Source organism: Durio zibethinus, chromosome 7, assembly GCF_047325235.1.
Source record: "Durio zibethinus cultivar Kanyao isolate XHJ-2024 chromosome 7, ASM4732523v1, whole genome shotgun sequence".
NCBI lineage: Eukaryota > Viridiplantae > Streptophyta > Magnoliopsida > Malvales > Malvaceae > Durio > Durio zibethinus.
In genome coordinates, this window is record NC_143168.1 from 897,065 (window position 1) to 907,500 (window position 10,436).

At 31.4% G+C, this 10,436-nt stretch overlaps 1 non-coding gene across 1 annotated transcript in view; it reads left to right on the forward strand.

The window, feature by feature from the left end:
- The first annotated feature begins 8,657 nt into the window (after positions 1–8,657).
- The window catches only part of LOC149517960 (18S ribosomal RNA), a 1,807-nt gene continuing 28 nt past the window's right edge, over positions 8,658–10,436 (forward strand). The window contains exon 1 of the ribosomal RNA XR_016343891.1: positions 8,658–10,436. This exon is cut by the window's right edge and continues 28 nt beyond it. This is a non-coding gene — a ribosomal RNA (18S ribosomal RNA).

The window sequence follows — 10,436 nt, forward strand, 5'->3', positions numbered from 1 at the left end:
AAATGATCCTCATCATTTTCATCACTTGATCATCATGCATAGGCTTTTTAGTATTAGCAAGTTCAAAACAAGTTTTGTCCTCCATCTTTTGGTCACTACTCACTGGCTTCTTAGCACTAGCTATTTCCAAACAAATGTCATCCTTCATCATTTGGTCACCACTCACAAGCTTCTTAGCACCAACTGTTTCCAAACAAATTCTATCTTCTATCACTTAGTCACCACTCATAAAGTTCTTAGCACTAGCTATTCTAGAACAAATTTTATTTTTTATCACTTGATTACTATTCATAGGCTTCTTAGCACTAGCCATTCCAAAACAAATTTTATCTTTCATCATTTGGTCATCACTCACAGGCTTCTTAGCATTAGCAGTTTCAAACAAATTCTATCTTCTATCACTTGGTCACCACTCATAGGCTTCTCAGCACTAGCTATTCCAAAATAAATTTTATCTTCTATCACTTGGTCACCACTCATAGGTGTCTTAACACGAGCTATTCTAGAATAAATTCTATCTTCTATCACTTGATCACCACTCATACACTTCTCAGTTCTGGCCATTTCAGAACAAATTTTGTTCATTGCCCTATATCATTTGATCATAACTCACAGGTTTTTCAGCATTATCAATCTCAGAATAAATTCTATTAATTGATCCACATTATATTCATCATTTGATCATAACTCATAAGTTATGTTGACCAATCCATCACCATATTCATCATTTGGTCACACCATGTATCCTTTCGAATCATCAGTTTAGGTTTTTGCACTCTTTTTATTTTTTCCCTTATCATCTTAGATTTTTTTCCAAAGAAATGCAAGACTCTTTTATGCATATTGTCATTCATTCATTATCATTTCAATCATGACAATTACAATGCAATCAAATATTTTTTCAATTTATTTTTTGGGATCTAAGAATAAAAGAGTACAAGGTGAATTAGGAGAAAGGAAATCAATGAACAGTGAGTCTGGTATAAAAAAAATAGGGAAAGAAACAAGTTGGATGAATGGTATATCTAAACAATGAATATTCAGACAATTCTAAACATTAATCTAGGATTCTTTTTTAAAAACTCATTACATTGACTGTCAAAATCATTTTAAGCTTATCAAACTTTGTTTAAGCTTTGAGAGATCTCCAAATGTCTTTGATCTTCTATGAATTTAAGCTGTCCAACTTTCAATTCAAAGGTTTTTCTACTCAACTCGCCTTTTCGGGTTTTCAATTTGAGTATTCCTTTTCTCTCATTTTACATTTTCCTATAATTTCATTTTTTTTCTTTTTTTCTTCTCATTTTTCATCCATTAGTGATATCTCCCACCCATCAATCTCTAAAGTAATGTAGCATGATTTCATTGTTCCATCATGACCATGCCTTAGCCTAACATATGTTCATTCAATTCGAGCACTCACATGGACTTTGAAAGGTTATAATGTAGGCCATGGTGAGGGGTCATGAAAAAATGGATAAAAATAAGCTCAAAACATGTGTTTAAAGGGTTCAAAACCAAACGATCATTTCTCATCATTTGAAACAACTTGGCATTTTGCCCCTTTCTACTTTATTTCGTTACTTTTTCTTTTTTTCATCTCATTTCTTACACAAAGACTCTCATTACTTTACCCCAAATCATGTATGGCATTCATTTCTCTTTTTTTTTTTTTTTTCGTTTTGCTTTTCTTTCTTTTTTTCGTTTTGCTTTCTATTTTTGAGACTTTTTATGATCTTTTACCTTTTTTTTTTCTTCAAAAATTATCTCCCAATGTGGAGGGTGATCCTTGGTCGGGGTTCTTTAGAAAAAAAAATCATAATTGGCTCAAAAGGGTAGCAATGAATGGTTTTTCAAATGGTAAAAAAAAAATGGCCATTTTTCATCTCAAATATGAATGCTTTCCTTGAAAATCATCTATTAAACAAAAATAAGCTCACAAATCTACACATATTCAAGATATACTAATTTTACATCTGCTAGTATCTAGCTCTTTTTGCTCTAATACTCTCCTCAGATCAATGTGAATGAGTTCTCAAAATTAAATCTTGAAATTATTATTAGCATCATCTAAATATTCATCATTGAGAATATGAGAATGGGAATGAAAAGACATGTGGGAAAAATATAAGCACGAAAAAGTGGTTGGGATGAAAGAGGAAATGTAATGAAATATCAACTTGTCTTTTATTAAAATGATAACAAAAGAAATCCTAACATTATTATGAAAGAAATCTAGAATGACAAGTAGCTTCCAACTAGCCTTAACATCATTTTCAAAATTATGCCCCCGTGCAATCAGGTGAAGGATTTTTATTAGCATCCTGCTCTCCTAATTCATCGAAGCTCACTAAGCCTTTTCGGATCAAACTTTGAACTTTATGCTTGAAAGCATTGCAGGTTTCAATAGAATGACCCACGTTTTCACTATGATAATCACATGTCGCATTAGCATCATACCACTTTGGATATGGTGGCTTTAACGATTCTAGAATAACTAAAGATACCAAGCTATTCTTGACCAATTTTGGGAATAACTCAGTGTAAGTCATGGGGATAAGGTCAATTTGCACTCTTTCTTGGTAATCCTGAGATCTCCTTAAACTACTTGCTTGATTGTTAGGCTTTGAAGCTAATATAGGTACTTGAAAGGCTGATTAATAAGTTGGTGAGTAAGTTGGCTGTGGATATGGTTGGTAAGGGTAAGGTGAAATATTGTTCATAGCAGGATAATACGGAAAGTAACCTTGTGGTGGATAAAGTTGATATCCTCTAAATTGTTCACTAAAGCTTATAGCTTGAGCTTTAGTCTCTTTCTTCTTAGGCGCCTTCTTGGTTTCCCTTCCTTTTAACTTGCCATTTTTAATGGCATTTTCAATGATTTTTCCTGAGATCACCATATCGATGAAGTTCTTTGTTGCATTCTCTATCATATTTTCATAATAGGGAGATTTCAAAGTGCTGACAAACAACACTGTGGTCTCTTTTTTAGTCAAAAAAGGCTGCACTTGAGAAGCAATATCTCTTCACCTTTGGGCATATTCCTTGAATGATTCAGTTGCCTTCTTTTCCATATTTTGCAAAAAAAGACGATCAGGAGCCAAATCTATGATATGACAGTATTGATTAATGAAGTCATGGGCCATATCACTCCAGGAACGAATGAATTATTATTAATATATAATTTATTTTAATTATTTAATTAATTATAGTTAAAATATTAATAAATTAATATTATTTCAAAAATAATATTGAATTATTTTGCTGTAACATATATAAGGGGTTAAATTTGTTAAGCCTATGATAATTTATAATATTAATCTATATAATTAATATTTAAAGCCTTGTATAATCTATTTTATTAGATAATATTTATATAATTATATAAATAAGTATGGATATTTAAAGCCTTGTATAAAAATTAATACAAATATAATATATTAAAATAAATATCCATAGTTATTTATATAATTATTTATAAAATTGTTACATATTAATTTTAACTAATATATAATAATATATTTATTTACTTAATATAAGTAAATAAGTATTTAATTATATAAATATAATTATTAATATCAATATTAAATTATAACGTTACAATCTTTAATTCGTATAAATTTTAAAATATAATATTTAATTAAGTAATTATATTTAATAATTAATATTAATTAAATTAATAAACTTAATATTTATCATTAAATCTTAACTAAATATAATATGATATCAATATTAATAATAAAATATAATTGAATTATTATAAGTTTAATTAAATAAATTAGGACATCTAAGTGACAATTGTACAATTATTTATTTAAATATATATTAATATATTATGTTATATAAAATATCTAGTTGTTATATTATAATAAATATACAAGTTAAATAATTTATTTGTTTTTTTATTTAATTATGTTTTAATTTCTACATTATACTTAAAACTAAATTATTATATCAGATTTATTACTAATAGTTATTAATATTAATAATATTAATCAATATATTAATTAATAATTTAAATAATATTATTAAATAAATTAAAACTGATTAATATATATTGTTTTTAACTATTAATAAAGTATATTATAATTAATATATTTATAATTAATTATAATTATACTAATTAATAATAAATTAATTTAATATGGAGGTTATTAATAATTATAGTATCAAAATTTATGAATTTCAAATAATTCAAATAGTCAATACTATATGAATGATTATCAATTTCTAATTGTTATAACCTTTTGTAATAAGATTTTAAATTAATTTATTACCTAATAAGAATTGATATTCAATTATTATATCTATATTATAACTATCAATTAAATTATAAAAAGTAATTTATACTCAGATTTAATTATTTTAATTTAACAATAATTAGTTAAAATTATTAATTATTAATTGAAATTAGTATGTCAATTATAAATTTATTAAATTTATTATTATTTATATTAGATTAATTATTGTATAAATTTTAATATTAAAATTATAACTTATTTCTATATATTATTTAAATTAAATAATATGTTATATTATTAATTAATTATTTTGTATATGTAATATATTAAATTAATTAATCTTATATTATTTAATTAATAGTATTAAATTTATATAATTGTTATTAATTTATTAAATATTAATTTATATTTATTTCAATTAATTATTTTATTATTAAAATTTAAAAATTAATTATATTCTTAAATTACATATAATATTATCTGTTAATTGAAATATTAAAACTAAATTATAATAATTGAATAATAAAATTTTTGAAAAATATATAATAAATTTTATTATAACTAATAATAATAATTTGATTAAATTATATAATAAAATAACTAATTATAATTAATATTAAAATTTGTTATATAATTTTATATTTTGTATATAAAATTTGTTTAAATAAGCAATAGTAGTCATAGAAAATTTGAGTTATTACAAATTAGCTATTTTAATTAACAATTTTATTATTCATTTAATTAATTAATAATTAATAATGATTCAAATAGTTAAGATCATTTGAACAAATATCAATCTCAAATTGCTATTATCTGTGTTTTGTCATAAAAAAATTGTTTCTAATCATACAAGCTTATAATATAGTTATGACAATTAGTTACTAATATTCTTCAATCTAGAATCAATTTAATAATGATCAATATCTATACTTTTGTTATCAATTATAAGTAAGGATATTATTATTTTAATAATAAATGTAGTGAAATTTAATATATTATTTACTATTTATATTATTAAATATTATATTAATAACATATTTAATATTTTAAATATTAAAATAATTTTTTATTCAATTAATATAAGTTTAGATAATTGAACTAAAATATTAAATATAAATATAATATTTGTATATTATCTAATTAAATGATTAGATAATACAATAAAAAATATTAATGTTCTCATAAATTAATATTGTTTAAATAGTCATAACTATTATTTAAATAACAAATTACATTATTTAAATGTAATTATATAATTTTTAAATAAATTAAGATAGATAATAGTTATATTATAATTGATACTAATACAACTGGATATTTAACTAATTTAAAATTGTTTATTATTTATTTAAATAATTTAATTAAATAAATCTAATTAGGATTATATAACTAGATTAATAATTAAATTTAAATAATTTGAATAATATTAATTATTTGATAGAATAATATATATTTATACCTGGTTTAAAATATTATTAAAAATATATATTTAATATTTTTATCTAATATTAAATATTAAATAATAAATGCATCAATAACTTAGATTGATTATATTTTAATTATATTTTAATTAACTATATAGTCCAAAATATAATTAATTAATTGTTGCTTAGAATATAATATATTAAATATTAAGATTTACATTAAAGTAAATATACTATTATTTAATTAAAAAATTAATTAATAATAAAATTAGTATATTAATTAATATATTGTATATTTAAAATAAATTAAATATATTAATAAATATAATATTTAAATACATTACTAATTTATTAATTCAAATGTTAATAATAAATATATTTTTATAACTTAATAATTATTGATAATAATTAAACTAAATTATTATTAAATAATAATATTATTTGAATATTTAACTATTAGTTATTTAATAATTAAACTTTAATTAAATATAAATTAAATAATAGTTAATTAGATATTAGTTTAATAAGTTAATTAATTATATAATTGTTTAATTTTAATAATATATTAATAATTATTTACAATATAATTAATAGAATATTATAAAAATTTAAAATTATTTAGTTATAATAATATTAATTATATATTGAATTAATTAATTTTAAATGCATATAAATTATATTATCTAATATAATTATATTAATATATAACTTATAACAATTATAGTATTAAATATTTAATAATTAATTCAATCTAATTGTTTTTATTAATTACTAATAATTAATATTATAATTATAATATAGTATTATATATAATTATATGTTAATCATTATTAAAATAACTAATAATAAAATTTATTTATTTATAAATTATTTTTTAATTATATAATTAAAATATATTAGTAAAATATAAAAATATATTTTATAATAATTATTTTTTTAATATATTTAAAAATATAATTTAGGTAATCTGTTATAGTTAATAGTTAATATTAATTTTTTACAATTTATTAATATAATTCATAATTAAATTAATAGTATATACTAATAAATAATTTTGCTTATATTATAAATTAGTTAACTTAGTTTTAGAAATTCCCTCTTTTCATAATTTTTGGTTACAATTATATCATCAACATACACTAATATTATTTTATTTGTGGTCGATCACCATCGGCACACGCTGGGCCTTGGTGCGGGCTCTTGCCTCGATCTCCATCGGCACATGCTGGGCCCTGGTGCGGGCTCTTACCTCGATCACCATCGGCACACGCTGAGCCTTGGTGTGGGCGGTTGCCTCGAGCACCATCGACACACGCTAAGCCCTGGTGTGGACGGTTGCCTCGAACACCATCGGCACACACTGAGCCCTGGTGCAAGTGGTTGCCTCGATCACCATCGGCACACGCTGGGCCCCGGTGCGGGCGGTTGCCTCGAGCACCATCGCCACACGCTGGGCCTTGGTGTAGGCGGTTACTTCGAGCACCATCGGCACAAGTCGGCCCTTGGTGCGGGCTCTTACCTCGACCACCATCGGTAAAAGATGGCCCCTGTGTCGAACAACATCGGCACACGCTGGGCCTTGGTGTGGGCACATGCCTCGATCTGGTGCGGATGGTTGCCTCGACCACCATCAGCATACGCTGGCCCTTGGTGCGGGCAGTCGTGTCGACCACCATCGGCATGCGCTGGCCCTTGGTGCGGGCACATGCCCCAACCACCATCAGCACCTGCTCACCCTCGGTGTGGGATATGCCTGTTTGGAAAAAGTATTCCCGTTTCAGACACTTTAATGTCTACTGGTAGCATATCTGTAAAATCTCTAATGCTCTTTAGGGGGTGGTGGTCCGGCACCCCCTCTCCTCCCCCCCACGGGGGGAGTAGGTGTGCGTGATGGGCCTCCCATTGCATATACCTAAGGCAACGTCCTTCGAACGAAATACAGGCCGTGCATGCCTTCCGATAGTTTTATCCGATGACTGGTTGCTCCGGTGACCGGCAAACGCCCATGGCCTCGATCGGTTGGCGTGCATGTGAAAAAAGGGAGCTGAGCTTGAGCCCGTACACGTGGTGGATGCTGCCCTAGACCCCAGACCAAGTCCTTGAATCGGGCAACTGCTCCCTGGGGTGGTGCAAGCAGAAGCCGCGAATGTGGGCTTGGCCCGGCTAGGTCTCTCGGTATTCGACGGTCTTGCAGTCCCTTCTCGTCGACCACAAAAATGCCTAGGCCTCGACGAGGCCGTGCACGTAGTTGACGCTGCCCGAGACCCCAGGAACAAGTCCCTGAATCAGGCAACGTCCCTTTGGGGTGGTTTCAGCGAAGCTCACGCGTGCGATCCCTACCGGGCCAAGCATCGATGGTGTCACTTTGTTGTTGCCTGTTGGATGGCAGGGGCAGTCTTGTGGCCCTTGCTCGTGTTTTTCTCATGCCAAGCGGTTGTGGCGTGGCCTCGCACCTCATTTCCTCTGCTCGCTCATCGAGCAATCGATCGGGTGGGTTATGGATCGGCGCACGTGGATGCTGCCACTTGTACGCAATGGGCATATGAGTGGTGCTATGGTTGTGCGTGTTGGCAAGTTCTGTGCTCGATGCATCGAACTATTGACCCGTCATCCTTTTCAATCTCTCCCTATGCGGTCGTCGTACCGAGGGGGCACGATCGGGATCCTATGTTGCATACCTGAATCGATGGAAACCGGATGTCTCGCCATCCCTCATTCGTCTCATGTCCCGAGGGGCCACGGGTCGAACGTCAATCGTGGCCGGTGTCCCAAGCATGCCACCCAATCAACAGTGGCCGCATTGGTGCACCGACGTTCGATCATGCTCTCAGATGCGGAACGTTTAGCGGGCGCGGGCTCTCGACCCCCATTCGTTCGATGCTATGCATTTCACGTGCTCGACACACACGACGCTTGCGCTCCATGTTGCGCTCTCTCCGTCGCTCGGTCGGTGCGTCGAGGCCCACGCGGTGCCAACGTTTCGAAGGAATGCTACCTGGTTGGTCCTGCCAGTAGTCATATGCTTGTCTCAAAGATTAAGCCATGCATGTGTAAGTATGAACTAATTCAGACTATAAAACTATGAATGGCTCATTAAATCAGTTATAGTTTGTTTGATGGTATCTACTACTCGGATAACCATAGTAATTCTAGAGCTAATACGTGCAACAAACCTCGACTCCTGGAAGGGATGCATTTATTAGATAAAAGGTCGACGTGGGCTATGCCCGTTGCTCTGATGATTCATGATAACTCGACGGATCGCACGGCCTTTGTGCCGACGACGCATCATTCAAATTTTTGCCCTATCAACTTTTGATGGTAGGATAGTGGCCTACTATGGTGGTGACGGGTGATAGAGAATTAGGGTTCGATTCCGGAGAGGGAGCCTGAGAAACGGCTACCACATCCAAGGAAGGTAGTAGGCGCGCAAATTACCCAATCCTGACATGGAGAGGTAGTGACAATAAATAACAATACCGGGCTCTTTGAGTCTGGTAATTGGAATGAGTACAATCTAAATCTCTTAACGAGGATCCATTAGAGGGCAAGTCTGGTGCCAGCAGCCACGGTAATTCCAGCTCCAATAGCGTATATTTAAGTTGTTGCAGTTAAAAAACTCGTAGTTGAAACTAGGGTTGGGTCATTCGATCTGTCTCACGGTGAGCACTGGTCTACTCGTCCCTACTGCCGGTGATGCGCTCCTGGACTTAATTGCCCGGGTCATTCTTCCGGTGCTATTACTTTGAAGAAATTAGAGTACTCAAAGCAGGCCTATGCTTGTATACATTAGCATGGGATAACATCATAGGATTTTGGTCCTATTGTGTTGGCCTTCGGGATCGGAGTAATGATTAACAGAGACAGTCGGAGGCATTCGTATTTCATAGTCAGAAGTGAAATTCTTGGATTTATGAAAGACGAACAACTGCGAAAGCATTTACCAAGGATGTTTTCATTAATCAAGAACGAAAGTTGAGGGTTCGAAGACGATCAGATACCATTCTAGTCTCAACCATAAATGATGCCGACCAGGGATCGGTGGATGTTACTTTTAGGACTCCGCTGGCACCTTATGAGAAATCAAAGTCTTTGGGTTCCGGGGGAGTATGGTCGCAAGGCTGAAACTTAAAAGAATTGACGGAAGGGCACCACCAGGAGTTGAGCCTGTGGCTTAATTTGACTTAACACGAGGAAACTTATCAGGTCCAGACATAGTAAAGATTGATAGACTAAGAGCTCTTTCTTGATTCTATGGGTGGTGGTGCATGGCTGTTCTTAGTTGGTGGAGCAATTTATTTAGTTAATTCCGTTAACGAATGAGACCTCAGCCTGCTAACTAGCTACACGGAGGTGATTCTTCGTGGCTAGCTTCTTAGAGGGACTATGGCCGCTTAGGCCAAGGAAGTTTGAGGTAATAACAAGTCTGTGATGCCCTTAGACATTCTGGGCCACACGCGTGCTACACTGATGTATTCAACGAGTCTATAGCCTTGGCCGATAGGCCCGGGTAATCTTTGAAATTTCATCGTGATGGGGATAGACCATTGCAATTGTTGGTCTTCAACGAGGAATTCCTAGTAAGCGCGAGTCATCAGCTCACGTTGACTACGTCCCTGCCTTTTGTACACACCGCCCGTCACTCCTGCCAATTGAATGGTCCGGTGAAGTGTTCAGATCACAGCGATGTGGACGGTCCGTCGCCCGTGACATCGTGAGAAGTCCACTGAACCTTATCATTTAGAGGAAGGAGAAGTCGTAACAAGGTTTC